The sequence below is a fragment of the Falco naumanni genome, chromosome 1, assembly GCF_017639655.2.
Source record: "Falco naumanni isolate bFalNau1 chromosome 1, bFalNau1.pat, whole genome shotgun sequence".
Taxonomy (NCBI): domain Eukaryota; kingdom Metazoa; phylum Chordata; class Aves; order Falconiformes; family Falconidae; genus Falco; species Falco naumanni.
In genome coordinates this window covers 2,334,942-2,349,983 of record NC_054054.1, presented here as the reverse complement: position 1 = coordinate 2,349,983, position 15,042 = coordinate 2,334,942, and the positions used below count along the sequence as shown (strand labels likewise).

General features: G+C 43.4%; 1 long non-coding RNA gene across 1 annotated transcript in view; it reads right to left on the bottom strand.

Moving 5' to 3' along the window:
• Positions 1-13,741, bottom strand: part of LOC121091085 — a 563,037-nt gene extending 549,296 nt beyond the window's left edge. The window contains exon 1 of the long non-coding RNA XR_005828824.1: positions 13,676-13,741. This is a non-coding gene — a long non-coding RNA (uncharacterized LOC121091085). The remainder of the gene's footprint in view (positions 1-13,675) is intronic.
• Between the last annotated feature and the right edge of the window lie 1,301 nt (positions 13,742-15,042).

Sequence of the window (15,042 nt, the reverse complement as noted above, 5' to 3'; positions counted from 1 at the left end):
CCAGATCTTTTATATCCAGTTCTGACACTGAATGTCTGTGCGTCGATGACCTTAGCAATCAGCAGCTTTAAAACTTTACAGAGTTGAGACCCAGATTCTTGTTCCTGCTCACAGGATTTCATCTGTTTACCCAATAACTATGTAATGGGAAAGAAAAAAAAAAAAAAAAAAAAAGCAAAAGCAATCTAATGGTACACTCAAGACCTCCTCTCACACTCACTGCATTTCAGAGTAATGTTCTTTGGTTATTTCCACTCCTCTCAGAACTACTTGTTGCGCAGTAATAAACTAACCTGCTGTTTTCTGGAGGACACAGGAGTTACTAACTGAAGTCCCTTCAAAAGATGGCAGGCAGCCCGAGGAACTGGCGTTCTCGCTGTCTGTGCAAGTGCCCTAAGCACCAAGAGCTGCCTGCGGTGGCTGTTGCTGTCCTCCTAGAGCGAGTAAGTTCCTTGCACTCAGGTGTTTACTCCCATAAAAAGAACTCCAGATTTCTGGCTCCTGATGTACATCCCTGCTTCAGCCTTACGAGCCCTGAAGGGATGTGAGATTTCACACAAAGCACTGGACACCTGGCGTTTTCTACTGGCTGGCTGACCGCAGCCCCTCACTGAGCAGGCACTCCTCTGACCGTACCCCAAAAGGCAGTTTCTCCATGAAGCACAGAGAGCCAAAGCGCTCTAACCAGGCGGACTAGATCATTCTGTTAAAGTTCCCTGAATTAAACTGTGTGCCTGACCGTACCTGCTATATCTAGAACAATCCAGACCATATACAGCAAAGGTAACCAGTGACAAGTACGTGTTTATTAGGAAAGAGCATCTTCAGCTCGTTTGTACGTTGAATTCAGCATAGTATCCGACAGCAGAGACAAACAGGAAGAAAGATATGTTATAAATCAGCATTAAGTGACACTATAAAGGGATAAAGGGTACCTAGCAAACAAGAGACCTTGTTTAGGCTGGCCATTCAGATTGCAAAGTTAAATTAGCTTCCCAAACCAACGGAGTAATGCTTTTACCATTCATCCATAGGTAAGTATCATTGACAGACCGAGAGGGCTACAGAGCCAGTCACTACAGTCTACAAGCTTTGCACGTGGCAATCAAGAAATTAATTCACCACATTGCTGGATTTCAACCAAATAACCGGCCTACCTAAGCAAATTCCTCCCAATAAAGCACCTTTATATGATAATTGAGCTAGGAGATAAGATATATGCCTATTACATAAAGTGATTATTGACTATGAGAAGCTTTCAATTTAGTAGAATATTACTTTGTGCAAGAGCTCTCCAGAGCCAGTGACAAAGGTTATATTTAGCTCTTTTAATCCACAGTAAAAGAGAATGAGGCTTCCACTGGCCTCCTGTATATCAGATAATCAAACAATGGCAAGAAAATTAAGTAACGATAAAACTTTTTCCATAGCTTTTCACATTCTGTCCAAAAGATAATTAAAAGAAAAAAAAAAGTGCACTGGAAATAAAATTAGTTGAATCTGGAATTCACTGACAGTATTAAGTTTCTCACCAGCGCCACATGTACTTTAAAGCATGAAGATTTAATGTTAATGTAAATGCAAAATTCAATGAAGTAATAAGAAATTAATACACTAATTTCTGCTAAGTTGACTGCAAAAATAAATCAGAAATAAAATTATTTCAAATAAAAGTACAAAAAAAAAAAAAGATCCTTCCCCAATTTAAAGACTGTTATATATTATTTACTTGAAAATTTTACCAACTTTATTATAGGAAATTAAAATATGGAGGATAAATGGGACAATAAGACAATCACAACTGAGTCAAAAAAACAGGTTTCAATGTACTTATCACCTTGAAACTATACAAAGGTTTTGAATTTAAATCCAAATCGGACCTAGACATGCTTCACAAAAACCAGACAAGGCTAAGATGTCAAAGTTATTTTATAAAAATAACGAGCTCTTCAGTATTTAAGAAAACACATGCTAACAAACGAGGAAATTCAGTTAAGTGTTTTACCAGCTATTCCTGCATTTTAAGTTCTCACATATATTTTATAATTTTTTTCTAGTTGCAATGAATGGAGATATAACCCATTAGTATTCAGCAGGTTATATTATCTACTTAGTAGTGCACACCTTAGAGCTAATTCTCAATGGAAAACCAGAGTATTACTTTTTTCCATGTTGCTCTTTATATAAAGGGTCTTCAGGTAGAGAGCAATTTACACTTTTTCCAGTTTGCCAGCTAATATTTTAAAAATGTTTGCCTCGTTTGCTTGCAGATACAGAACAAGTTATCATTTTTAAACTGAAAAAGGGCAGATTTCTACTAGATATGAGGAAGAAATTCTGTACTGTGAGGGTGGTGAGGCACGGGCACAGGTTGCCCAGAGAAACCGTGGATGCCCCATCCCTGGTAGTGTTCAAGTCCAGGCTGGATGGGGCTGGGAGCAACCTGGTCTGGTGGAAGGTGTCCCCGCACATACCAGGGGGCTTAGAACTAGATGATCCTTAAAGTCCCTTCCAACTCAAGCCTTTCTGTGATTCTGCATGGACACAATAAGACTCAAAGCCAGAAATAAATACGAAGGATTTAAAACTAAACTTATTCAAATGCGTCGTAAGAAATATTTTGCAATGCAAAGGAACCACAAGATAATCTTAGTTTTAACAGCAAAATTATGGGTACTATCAAAAGAGGTGAGAATGTACTATGTAAAAGAAAACAAGTGTTAGCATCATGCCATTTTTTTCAAATACCCGATTTTTTCAGATGTCTGAAAGTTATGCATTTTTAGGTTTAGATTGGAGCTACAGCATTGAAAGTTATTTTATGCACACTCTCATTTATATGTTTTTAACTCTAGCTTGAATATGCATGAATATTAGCAAGACTGGGTCCTAGGGTATTTTTTTTAAACCAGCTTGAAACTGACAAGTGATACAAAATAAGTAAGTAGAATTGAAGAATGCCCATTTTGTAAACCACAAAATTAGAAACAGCAGATTTTTGTTTCAAAAATAGTATTCTTTATGTGCAAGAAACTGATGTATTGCACAGTTGTTAATTTTTAAATTAATACAGTTCAACTAGGAGTTGATTTTACAAAAACATTAGTTTACAAAACTGTGCAGAAAAGCTTATGTGAATTTCAACAAGAAAGCATTAAATCTCTAGCAATCTTCCACTTAAAGAACATCCTCAAGTCTTTTATTTAATTACATTTGAATAACTTCAGATAAAAATGTGAAAAACTAGAAGCTGACAAGATTAAAATAACCAAGAAAAAATATTGGTCCAGCAGAAAACTAAAACTTTAGCTTCCAGTCTGATGTAGTTTAGTATTCAGCATTTTCATAGTGGATTTCAGGTCCAATATACTAAGAAAATACTTACATAGAGATAAAAACAATTTAAGAGACAAATGGACTTTTTTTGTTTTCTGGGTTTGTTTTGGTTTAATTATGAGCTACTGCTAGAAGGGAAGGATTATATACCTGGAGTAAATGTGATGTTTCTTTTAGCTAGAGATGGTTTCATGAAGAGTAGTTCTGCGAAAGAAACTGAAAAGAGCAGGGCATGTGATAATCGTGTCAAACGTGAAGAAAAGGATGTTTTCAACAGTTTTTCCATCAGCAGGCATAGCCAGAGTCAAAGTACATACATTGTACACACTGACAAGCCTTGAATTATGTTAAGTTATGTTTAAGTTATCAGTGATCTAAAATTATCATAAAAAAATACTTGTGTTTGGTTATTTCCACAGCAGTGATAACAATAAAATATTGAGGACCTATCACTGTTGTATTTATAATAAGCAGTATATTTGGTAGCATTTGTCAGAGTTCTGAGGAACAGAGAGCAAGCTGCAGTAGCAAAATTGCAGAGAACAAAGTATGTACGATTTTTACTTTGCAGTGTGTCACACGCTGTCCCTGTATATTTCCTTGCAAAAATTATATTAGATAACATAATGATTATTGATTTCAAGGAACTGCAGGTATAATACTATAATAATAATTATGGTTTGTAAAAATGAAGTTCACGATAGTGGTTTGAATGCATAATTCCTGAAATATCTTGCTTATGAGATGCATTTTTTCCCCATGAAGCAACATTTCTACTGAGGTTATTGAGGGCATTTAAACAAAAAAATTCCTACTGACGTTTAAACTTCTACTGAGGGTCCCCCCAGAGTCTAGACTCCGGAGGCTTTAAACATATAGAGACATTCATTCATCATCTTGGAGTACTGAAGGAGTGTTAGGGAAATGTAGGATCACTTCAGGAGCGTCTTTTGTTTTATTGAGGCTGAACGTACTGGCAGTTCAGTGAGCAATATTGTTTTCTACAGTTTATATTTTACTGTGTGTTTTGTCACTGCAAGTATTTTACAACCACGATAGGCATTTTCAGAAACGCTGTCATGTAATAAGTAAGGCTACCTTCACTGCAGCGAAGAAACTGAATTGAAACAAGGTATTCACTGAAATGTAAATTGACATTAAACTCAGAAGTGGCCTCCCAAAAGCAAGACTGAGATGGATTACCACAATAGTGACCCAAATCGAGCCTTATAGCAATGCACCCAGTGCATGGCTTTTCCCTGGGTAAGCTGGCAAGCTTTTCACTTCCCTTTCGCTGGCTTCAACCTGCCTTCAGAAAAACCCAAGCGATATGCTCCTTGTGTTGTTCTGAGCAGGTGTGACCGCTGAGCACTCTTAAGTGGATCATAATACCTGCAGTAATGAAGGTATAATTTGGGGCAACAGATCATATTTTTATTCTTAAAAATACCATCGGGTTACCGCATCTTTCCCTCATGCTTTCCTCTTTCTACAAGAAAGATACGGCAGAAGGGCCGATACCCAGATTTCACAACCGATCTTTTTCCAGGCTTACAGGTTATTCACAAAAAGGATTTTCCGAGACTCAGACTCGGCTTCCGAAGCATCAACTTCGCAGCATTTCTGTGGGGAGGTGAAGGGCAATGAGGCAGTCAAAGACTGAAAGGAAAGGAAAGGAGAGCCGCTCACAAAGCTCAGGATACAGCACTCGGGGCTGCGCACAGCGAATTCAATGACTAGTTGTAAACGCAGGTAACTACAATGACAGCAGAAACGCAGGCACACCAGAGAAACAGATGAGGCAAAACAGAAGAGCAAAAAGGAAGACTTGCTGGGTGGGTGGAGACTGTCATTGTAGTTGACTAAGGAAAAGCAGCAATAAAAGATTTCCTTAACAAAGAATTATTTACAATAGATAGCTGCACACTACTTATGCTATACCAGGAGTTATTAATACATAAATAGAAAACAGCACTTTCAGTCTGTGATCTGAAAGCCAATAAATTGCCCATGAAGAATAGATGGCAGAACGTTCCATGAGTTAGCGAAAAACAAACAAACAAAAAAAAAACCCCACAACCAAAACCAAACATGAGTAAGCTTAAAGTTTAGATACATTTTCTTAAGTCCTAAATAGGAACAAATATTCTTACACGTTTTATTAGATATGCTGCATACACAAGTGCATATGTCTTGACAAACAGTGGAACCTTATGCCCATTACAAGGACAGAACAGAATCTCTACTCATTAAACGCACATGCCACCTAGCACGAGAGAGTCCTGTCCTGCAATCTCAAGTAGGTCTGTAGTTGTTATGGCAGAACACAGAAGATTCAAGATGATAATGAAATCATTGCAAAACCTTCTAATTACAGAGTATAGGGGATATCAAGCATAAGGCAGAAGTTCTACAAATCCTTCTTGTGACAATGCTGCCTAAAGCTGATCCCACCTCCTCCTCCTCCCTCGAGGAGAAAATCCTGTCCTTACTCTGCACCCACATGGGCACCAGCAAAACTATTTGGGGGCAGCGTGGTGACTCAATATGGTTAAAGAAATCTTGGGGTTTTTGCTTTGTTTTTTTTTTTCCCTTTGCACCACAGAATTACTCAGTTTAGATTGGTTGTGTGTGCAGCCCTCTAAATAATTCAGCCGAGAAGGTTGTTAGAGAATAGAAATGAATAGCCAAAGAGTTGGAACAATTTAACTTTTCCAACAGGAAAAATATGTATGGAACCAAGGCTTCAAATGTCATGTACAGTTTTTGAAAATCAGCTGCAGATATTCAGTCAGGAAATGAAAAGATTCTATGTGAAGCTTTATAATAAGGGGAAAAAAAAAAAAGAAAAAAAAGAAAGCTTCAGAAAAAATACCAGTTTTCCTTTCTCTAATAAAGTTTCTCATTCACTGACTGACGATAGTGGCTCTCTCTGTGATTCTTTACCATTATGACAACTAGCAGCTGAACCAAAAATTGACAGAATCCTTCACAGTATTACTCTACGTGACACTAGTAGCAGTGTGAAATTGAGTGTGATCACAGCCCCAGTCAATTCTACTGGTTCAGGAAGTTTTCAGTTTAGGTCAATTTTATCTTCAGATCCTCATGTTCTTCAATCACAGAAGTAAAGAAAACAAAGACAGAGGAAAAGTCAGTAGGATGAGAGTCTATTACAAAGGAAACAAGGGCAGAAAATTTTAGAAATTGCTGAAAGCTCTTCCTGTCCTCCAAGAACATGAGTCCACACAGCATGGAGTAAACTCTGTGCATATAGAGAATAGTTCTTCCCCATCTGGCTTAAACCCAAAGAATCTGTGTGCTGTTTGAGGTTCACTCACTCATATCCCCTACAGCACCTTACAAGCTCTTCAAGAGACAAACTTCATACCCAACTTAATACTTCTTACCCAGAAAAAGAGTAAGGCTTTTTTTAATTAAAAAAAAAATAAAAATATCATTTCCCCCCCTTGTTGACTAACCTCTTTGTCCCAGGAACTTCTGACAAGACAGTATTTTAAGGCTTCCTGTAGCTGTTCTCTCTTCTCATCACCCCTTTTTCTTCTTTATGTTAAATCCATTCCTCGCTCCTTTGGTTCCTACTAAAGAGTAACTGCTTGCCACCCCCATTGATTGGAAAACTAGCAACAGCTGTTACAGCAGTCAGTCCAATGCAGTCTCCTCTCATTTTTTGTAGATCCTTCCCCATTTTTAGCATGAGAAATCAAAAAGCGTATCTGAGCAAAGACTAAGTTAGAAGTATTTAGCAGTGAGTCTAAAGAATGGTGGTAAAATCTAACCCTTATTCTACCTGTGCCTTAGTGTTGCTAATCCTAGCTTTCACTGAAATAAGCCTTAACTAGTCAATCTTTATTAAAAAAGAAAAAAATAATAAAATCTCCATTCTAGAGCACTTTACAACAATCCACAATTCCTTTTCCTGGGGACACATAAGCCACAATAAATCTTCTGCAAAGTGAAGCAAAATTAATTAGTCTTGCATTTGCAAAGGCACATATTTTACTTCCTACGGCAATGGACTAGGAATACATGTGCAGTTTAATCTGAAACGCAGCTAAAAATCCAATTAAATTAATAGGCGCTTTTAAGTCATTGGACAGTACCTTCTTACCCATGGCATCTAATTCACAAGCTATCCTGTGCCATACCCTAAATTAGCAGCGTATTTACTGAAATTTAATATATTTAAAAAAAGATGAATGTATTAACTATCACCTCTTCTCTCCAAAGCTTGATTTCCCCTTAGACCATCAGCTAGTCCATTTTGATTCTCATCCCTGTAGTTTATCCCCTTCACTGCAGCTAACAGAAATACTTAAAAATCACCGTGGCAAGACTTGTTCATTGAGTGTAGTTTTTTACTTCAGTGTAACATAAAAATAGGTTTAGCAATCTCTGCTGTCCAAGAACAAGTTATACTCTGATGATTTACAGGTGTTAGCATGTAACTGAAACAGTACTAAGTACACTTGCTGAGGTATGATGCTTTGCCAGAGATCCATCAAAATTAAAGTTTTTAGTTTCCAAAAAGAAAAGTATTAAACAGACTTGGCTCCCGTTAAAAGCTTATGCTTCATATCTCTTGTTATATCAAGTTGTAGTCCTAAAAATACAAGCAGGACTTGTCGTCAGATTAAACACGTATGTAGTGTCTGCAGGAACAGTGCTTAAATGGGTTTTATCACTCATAATATTAGCTGGTTGTCACTGCATAAATCAGCGCAATTTCAGATAATTTTGTTAACAGTTCAAATGCTTTCATCTGAAATTCTACATATAACGGCCAGTCTACCATAAAGTGAAAGTAGCTGCCAAAATACCATCTCTCAAGAGCTAAGCTGGAGGTATTTCAGTCCAAACTTCAACAAGCTTCACCCTTGCTGTGACCTAGGGGCACTGTCCACTGTCAATTAGCACATGCTTCATCCTTCTTTCTTCCCTCACCCCACTTGCTCTGAAAGGGGATAAATGCAAGCTCCATCCTTGCTGGCTGCCTGCCCTCCCCCGATGGTGCCCTGCTCCCTGCCCTTGGAAATGGCCGATGTTCTTTTGAACATCATGATGACTACATCGCGATGTTACCCTGTCCCAAGGGAGAACAGGTTTACAATAAAAATGTAGAGATCAGTGTGGGAACAGTAATTCAGCCAGAATGATTTATCACGTATTTTTTCAGAGATTAAATCAATGTGATTTTTTTACACTACTTGAAAGATGGAATGACTCCTGAATAAATAGAACTGTCACTTCATAGGTGTCTATCAGAAGGGAAGAGCAGCTTGACTTCATCCCTTTTTGTGTTCACAATGCTCCTACTCCAAATATTCCCTGTGGGTCAGGATCGCACACAAGGGATGGCCGTGAGCTGCCCTCCGCAGATCTGAGCGGTTGAACAGTCATGGGTTGTGATGGCGCATGCTGGAATACAGCTGACTTCTGCTTTCTCTTCCCCTCAGAGCAAGTAAAAGCTTCAGCTGGCAGAAGTCTTGGGTACTGATGCAGGCAAGAACCGGAGTAGACAACCACCGTGTGTGTGACCCTACAGGTTTCTGTGAGTTATCCCCGTATTCAACTAATGAAAGGAAAGTGATGCTGCTCTCATTAGACTGCCACAATAGAAACATGATGAACAGATTCATCTGTGAGGGATTATTTAAGGCTTTTGCAGAAACACTTCCTATTGAACAGACAATGCTGAAATATGCTTGTTTTCTGAAAGTGTGTCAGCTTAGCCATGGAACTTGTATTCAACAGGACACCATTACACTGTTGTAACATTTGATTCCACTTACATCACCTCTTAATTAACAGTGGAACGTTTAGCAGTGATTTGAAGAGACATTTTCAAGAGTTCTAGATTTCAGCAGAGCTCACAGGCAGACTGCCTCTAGTGCAACAGTTTAAGATTACAGATGCAATTTGAATTAACAAAACTAACATCATCTTTGACTCATTGCTGTATCCAGAGGAAAAGTATTTGCAAATACTTCAAGCTGATCTTTCTACCTGCTACAGTTAAAACAAGGTCCATGCTTTAAAAGAATCTTTGCAAATTCCATCTCACTTCATAATAGATGTATTGTTTGGGATACCAGGTACTAGGTAAATTAAATCTCGATAATCTTTGTTAATTTAATTAAGTAGTTTGTAAGGCAGACAGATTATCTCTTTTGCTAAGATTTGTTAAGTGAAAGACTGCTTCTCACACAGAAAGCACGCCTAGGCACATTTGGATACGTAACAGCGCCTGCGTGTGTGCTAAACCAACAACAGTCTTCTCTGTCTGATAAAATGTTAGTCCTCAAGAAACCCTAGTCCTAGAGTATCCATCATTACATTGATAAAATCATAGTTCAGAAGTAACAGGTCCACAAGCAAAACTTAGTTTCTCTGCAGAATGAAAGAACGCAATTTCAGGAGAAAGAATATATTCATAACATAACAGAACTGCAAGTCAAGTCTTGTATGAAATTATCTTTATTGCACAAATAAAAGTGTAATTTAATGCTTTAGTCATTCTGATAATTTGCAGACCGTGATTCTGCTAAGCCTATAGGATTCATTGTTTTATAACTTCAATTGCTATCTTTCATACAGTAAAATGCTACTATAACATCAAAAAATCCCTCAGCCTCTATGAAGCCAACATATTTTTTAAAAAGCAGAAGTACTGGCTTCCAGAAGTCTTATTCCGGTATCTATCACAGGTCATAATTATTATTAGCTACAATGGAAATATTCTCAGATACTGAATTTTATAGCCTGTTCACTTCAATGAATTAACAAATATTTGCATCCGTTTCTTAAACATTTGTTTTACCTGAAATGAGTTGCAACGTATGCTGAAGCCTCAAAGTCAGCCATAGGGTATTTTACTGTTATGACCGAGGCATGTGCCCAGAAGTTGACATTCCCTTAGTTAACAAGCAATATGAGTATGGTAATTACACAGGATTTTAAAACTCCTTTCCCTCCCTGCCCCACCCCCACCACACCCACCCCCAATACTACAACTGTATTTTCCGAGATGAAAGTTTTGAAGTTTATCCATATGGAGCTGTGAGTTTAGTAAATACAACGTTTCTAGATAGATGACATGTAAAACATTGGTATGTATCTTTTGGAAATGTCAGAAGAGCAGAAAGGTACTTTCAACCCAGCAAGGACATTTAAGTTTAACGTTAGTATTGCAAATGTTAGGGTGAAAGAAAGACTTCAAGCAGTACAGTTTGGAAGCAATACAGAAGAGTATGATTCCTAATGCTGGGGAATCTTGTTGCATAGATTTACCACTAAAGAGTTAGGAAAGATCGGGAAAAAAAAATACGTAGACGTTACAGAAAAAAAAAGTTATCTGTGTTTCATTAGAAGGATTTTTCAAGCAGAGCTCATTTCATTGGAAAACTTGTGCTGGTATCTTTATAATAAAATATATACAAACACAACTCCCCAAAACAGCTTTATACAATCCAGTATGTCATGCAAAACATTTTTTTAATATTACTTCTATTTGGGGGTTGGGGTTTTTTCTTCTCAAAAAACCCTCTACAGCATTTTCTCACACTCCATTTTTTATCAAAGACACTCCACAAATCCAGATGTCAAGACATCAGTGTTTTGTAAATCTTTGATAACACATTCAGCTATCTATTTATCAGCCGTGTGGAAAGTCATACTTTGTTTTGGAGGAAACCCAACCTTAATATTAAACTCCATCTTCACTCAAGCTGACATTTTTACATGACATAGGATTTTATTTATACAGATTTTTTTTATTATACAGAGAAAAAAAAAAGCTCCCTTATTCTGATTTTTAGAAACCCTCATTTGGGAAAGCCTAGCATGGAATTCAGGTTCAGAACTCAGTAGCAATGCTCATAAACATTTGAATAATCTGGCATGCAAGAATAAAGGAAGTGTTGGAGAAAGATATCTGTAATAGTGAAAAGAGCAAGACTGGGGTATAACACAAAAAGATTTTGAACTGTAGCATCCAGCACAAGAAGAAAATAGACCAGTTTTACAATTGTGAATATAACTTTTGTGAAGCTCAGCATTTTCATTGACTTGACTTGAGAGACACACGCTCCTAGCCCTTTCAGTATGCAGACCAGTGTTACAGATTATTTCTTTCTGTATTTTTTTTTACCTCAAAGAAAGACAAAACTATGTTGATGACAAAACTTAACACTGATTGAGTAAAGCATAGGTATGTAAGAGCCCATAACCACTTTGCAATTTTAATTATGTGTTATTCTTTACAGTAGGTCTTAAAATGGAATATCCTATTTAATTTGTTAATGTAGTCTCTTATTTAATTCCAATTCTGGCATTTTCCTTAAGTATACATCTTTGATTAAGCTAGTGGGAAACAATTCTTCAGTGGAAAAAAAAACAACACAGCAAGCAGAAGATCACATTGTGCTGCTTCTTATGTCAACTTTACTACACATAACACTGAGAAAACTTCTAAAGCAAAACGCAACAAGTTTATGCAGTTACCGTGTGAGTTTCTCATAGAATGTTTTCAAGTTATGGGAGGAACATGATAGGTGTGGAGAATGAGTTTATAAAATAAACCCTGCAGAAGTTTATTTATTTATCACTTCTGTTATTGAAGTAGTGTTTACACTGGCATGTTATTATTGGGAGAAAAAATAAATAAAATAAAACACTACTTCAGCTGTTTATTTTTTAAAGGAGGACTTTGTTGTTACACCATCCCTGATGCAGCCTTCACAATATTGAACAGTAACTATTTCCAGCCAGTGTAAAGTGGCATGAAGTGACATAAAACTCGAGTAGCCAGCGGTAAAGTGACTTAAAACTCAGGTTCCGTTATCAATTCGGTCAAGTTACGTCAGCAGGAGATAGAAGGAGATTTCCGCAGACGGTATGTAAAATATTGCCTCCCCTTCGATCTGGCTTCACACAAATTTCTCCGGTGTGTAAGCTGAATGTGCCTATCCAAGGAAAAGTGAGGAAAATCCAGCCTTCCCTCAGCCAGCGCTCTAGAACCGTGCAAAGTCTGTCCCAGTGCTGCCGGCCAAGCTAACAACTTAATTACCACAACCCTTTCCGAAGCGTTACAACCCTTGCCGTCTAATTATTAAATATTCTATACACCCTGTTCAGTTCCCTGCAAGAGTGGAACTTCCTATTTTGAGAAAGCCTGCCTATTTAAATGTCATTAACTATCCAATTAGTACAGTCTGCTCCTCGCTAGCTGCCGAGTACCGGGATAATCTTTTAATTGTTAACCGCTATTGAATAATTTTAGCAATTACGCTTTTATACATTCTGTGATAATTAAGACAGACTACCCCTAGAATCTCATCAGTTTCCCGGCACGGAGTGACGAACGGGCAGACGATCACCGGCAGAAAAATACGCGTGACCAGGGACAATGTCAACACGGCAGCCCGCCGTCCCCGCCCGCTCCCGCAACCCGCCCGCCGCATCCCACCGGGGCCCCGCTCCGGCGGCGGGGGGACACGGCGGGGGGACACCGGGGCCGCCTCGCACCGCGCCCACGGGGCTCGGCCGCCAGCGCCGCGGGGGCGAGACAGACCCGGGGCCGCCGCCGCCGCCGCTCCGCACGGCTCCACCTGCCGGGCGCCCGCGCCCCGCCGCGCAGCCCGCTCCCCGCCGCCCGCCCGGGGGGCGCCCCCGCCGCGCGCACAGCCGCCCCGGCGCGCCCCTTCCGCGCAGGGGGGCTGCAGCAGCCCCTCGCCCGCCGCCCGCGCCGATCGGCAAGTTTCTCTCCGCCGCGGGAGAGGCGCGCCGCCCGGCGCTCCCGAGCAGCCGCGACACCGGCCCCCAGCCCGGCGCGTCCCCGGGGGCGCTGGGAACCAAGCGGGGTTACCTGCAGGGGCAGCGGTCCGACGGGGGGCCCGGGACCCCCGCGCCGGCGGGCGACGCGCCCCCCCGCCGCCCGCCCCCCGCCGGACGGCGCCTGTTGCGCGGGCCCCACGGGCCCCCTCCCACCAGGGCGAACCCGAACTTGGCGCCTCCGCGGCCGCGCTGCGGCTCGGGGTGGGGGTGGGGGGACACGGGGCTCGGTGACCCCTCTCTCCCGCTACGGGCTGAGCGGCGCTCCGCAGAGCGGGACCCCCCGCCTCCCCCGCCGCATCCCGCTGCGCAAAACCGATGCACCCCGAGCGCTCCCCTCCCGCGGAAGGCGAGGCGGCGGCGCGGGCTGCGGGAGCCGACGGGAGGCAAAGTTTGACAGACGAGCGGCTCTCGCAGCGACAGGTGACTCCGGTGCGGGGGCACCCTCCGCGCCGCGTGAGGCAGGAGTGCGGGACGCGCGACTCACCTGTCCGTTGCCCCCCGGCAGCCGCGGGGGGAAGGCGGGCGGGTGGGCGAGAGGCGCAGCCCCGCGCTGCTCTCCCGTCCTGCGGCCCCGGCGGCGGGGGAGGCTGGCGGGCTGCGGGCCCGCAGAGCGGCGGGGCGGCCCCGGCCGGGCGGGCGCCCCGTCAGCGGAGCAGGTGAAGCGGGGCGGGCGCCGCCGCCGCCGGAAAGCAACACGTTTGGCTCTGAACTTTGCGGCTCCAGTCACAAACAAACAAATACAGCCCAGGGAAGACCTCTCCCATTCGATCCCAGCCTGCTCGGCAGCCGCTGCCTCTCTTATTGGTGCGGAGGTTATTTATTTATTTGATTTCCCCCCCCCTCCCCCTCCGCACGCACCCCCCCCCTTCCCTTCCCTTCTACTTCCCATTCCCTCCCCCCCTCCCCGGCCTCCCCTCCCCGCCCGCACGCCGCTCCGCCAGCCCCGGTCCCTCCGCGCCGCGCAGCGTGGCCGCGGCTGCTCTGCGGCCGGCGGCAGCGCCGGGTGCCGGGCGAGGGGCGGGCGCGCCGCGGGGAGGCGGGAGCGGGGGCGGGCGGGAGCGGGGCAGCCGCCGCGCCGCGGGCGGGCGAAGGCGGGGAGCGGGCGGAGGTGGCCCCGGACGCCTCGGACGCCGCGCCGGGCTGCGGGAGCGGGAGGGAGGGCGACCCCCGCCTCGCCCCCGGCCGCCGCAGGGACGGGGCAGCCGGGCGGGGGGCGCCCGGGGACCGCGGCCGGGACGGAGGGCGGCCGGCGCGTACCGGGCGGCTGCGGCGAGGCTGCGGCCCCCGCCCGTGGGGAGCCTGGCGGCCGCGGTGCGGCGGCGCCGGGAAGGTGCGCCCGGCAGCGGCGGGGGGGCGCGCCCCGGGGGTACGGCTCTGGCCGCGGGGATGCGGCTCTGGCCGCGGGGGGGTACGGGCACGGCCGGGTGTGTGTAAGTGCCGCTGTGATGCGTGTTTACGTACGTGTGTCTCCCGTAACGCGGCGCGGAGCATGTTTTCAAGGAGACTCCCGGCTCGCCAGCCGCAGTGTACTTTGTGTGCAGCGCTTTTACGTTTCGGTGTAGCTTATGCGTGAGCGGTGCAGAGCAAGCTTTATTTCACCTGCCTTAACGGCCGCTGAACCTTTGTTTGCTGCTTTTATTGACCGTTTCGTCCCCCGTCCCCCAAATCCACATGCAACTCGAGCAACACAGTAGGTCTCACCTGTCCGTTCCTTAGGGCCAAGTACACCGCTACCATTATCGTAAGGAAAGGGAATGTAAGGTGCGAGCTGCGGAGGTGAGCCTGCATGAAGGATCCCTTTCCCTGTGCCTGCAGTATCCGTCCTAGCTCAGCTTCTCCCTGCAGCTGTCA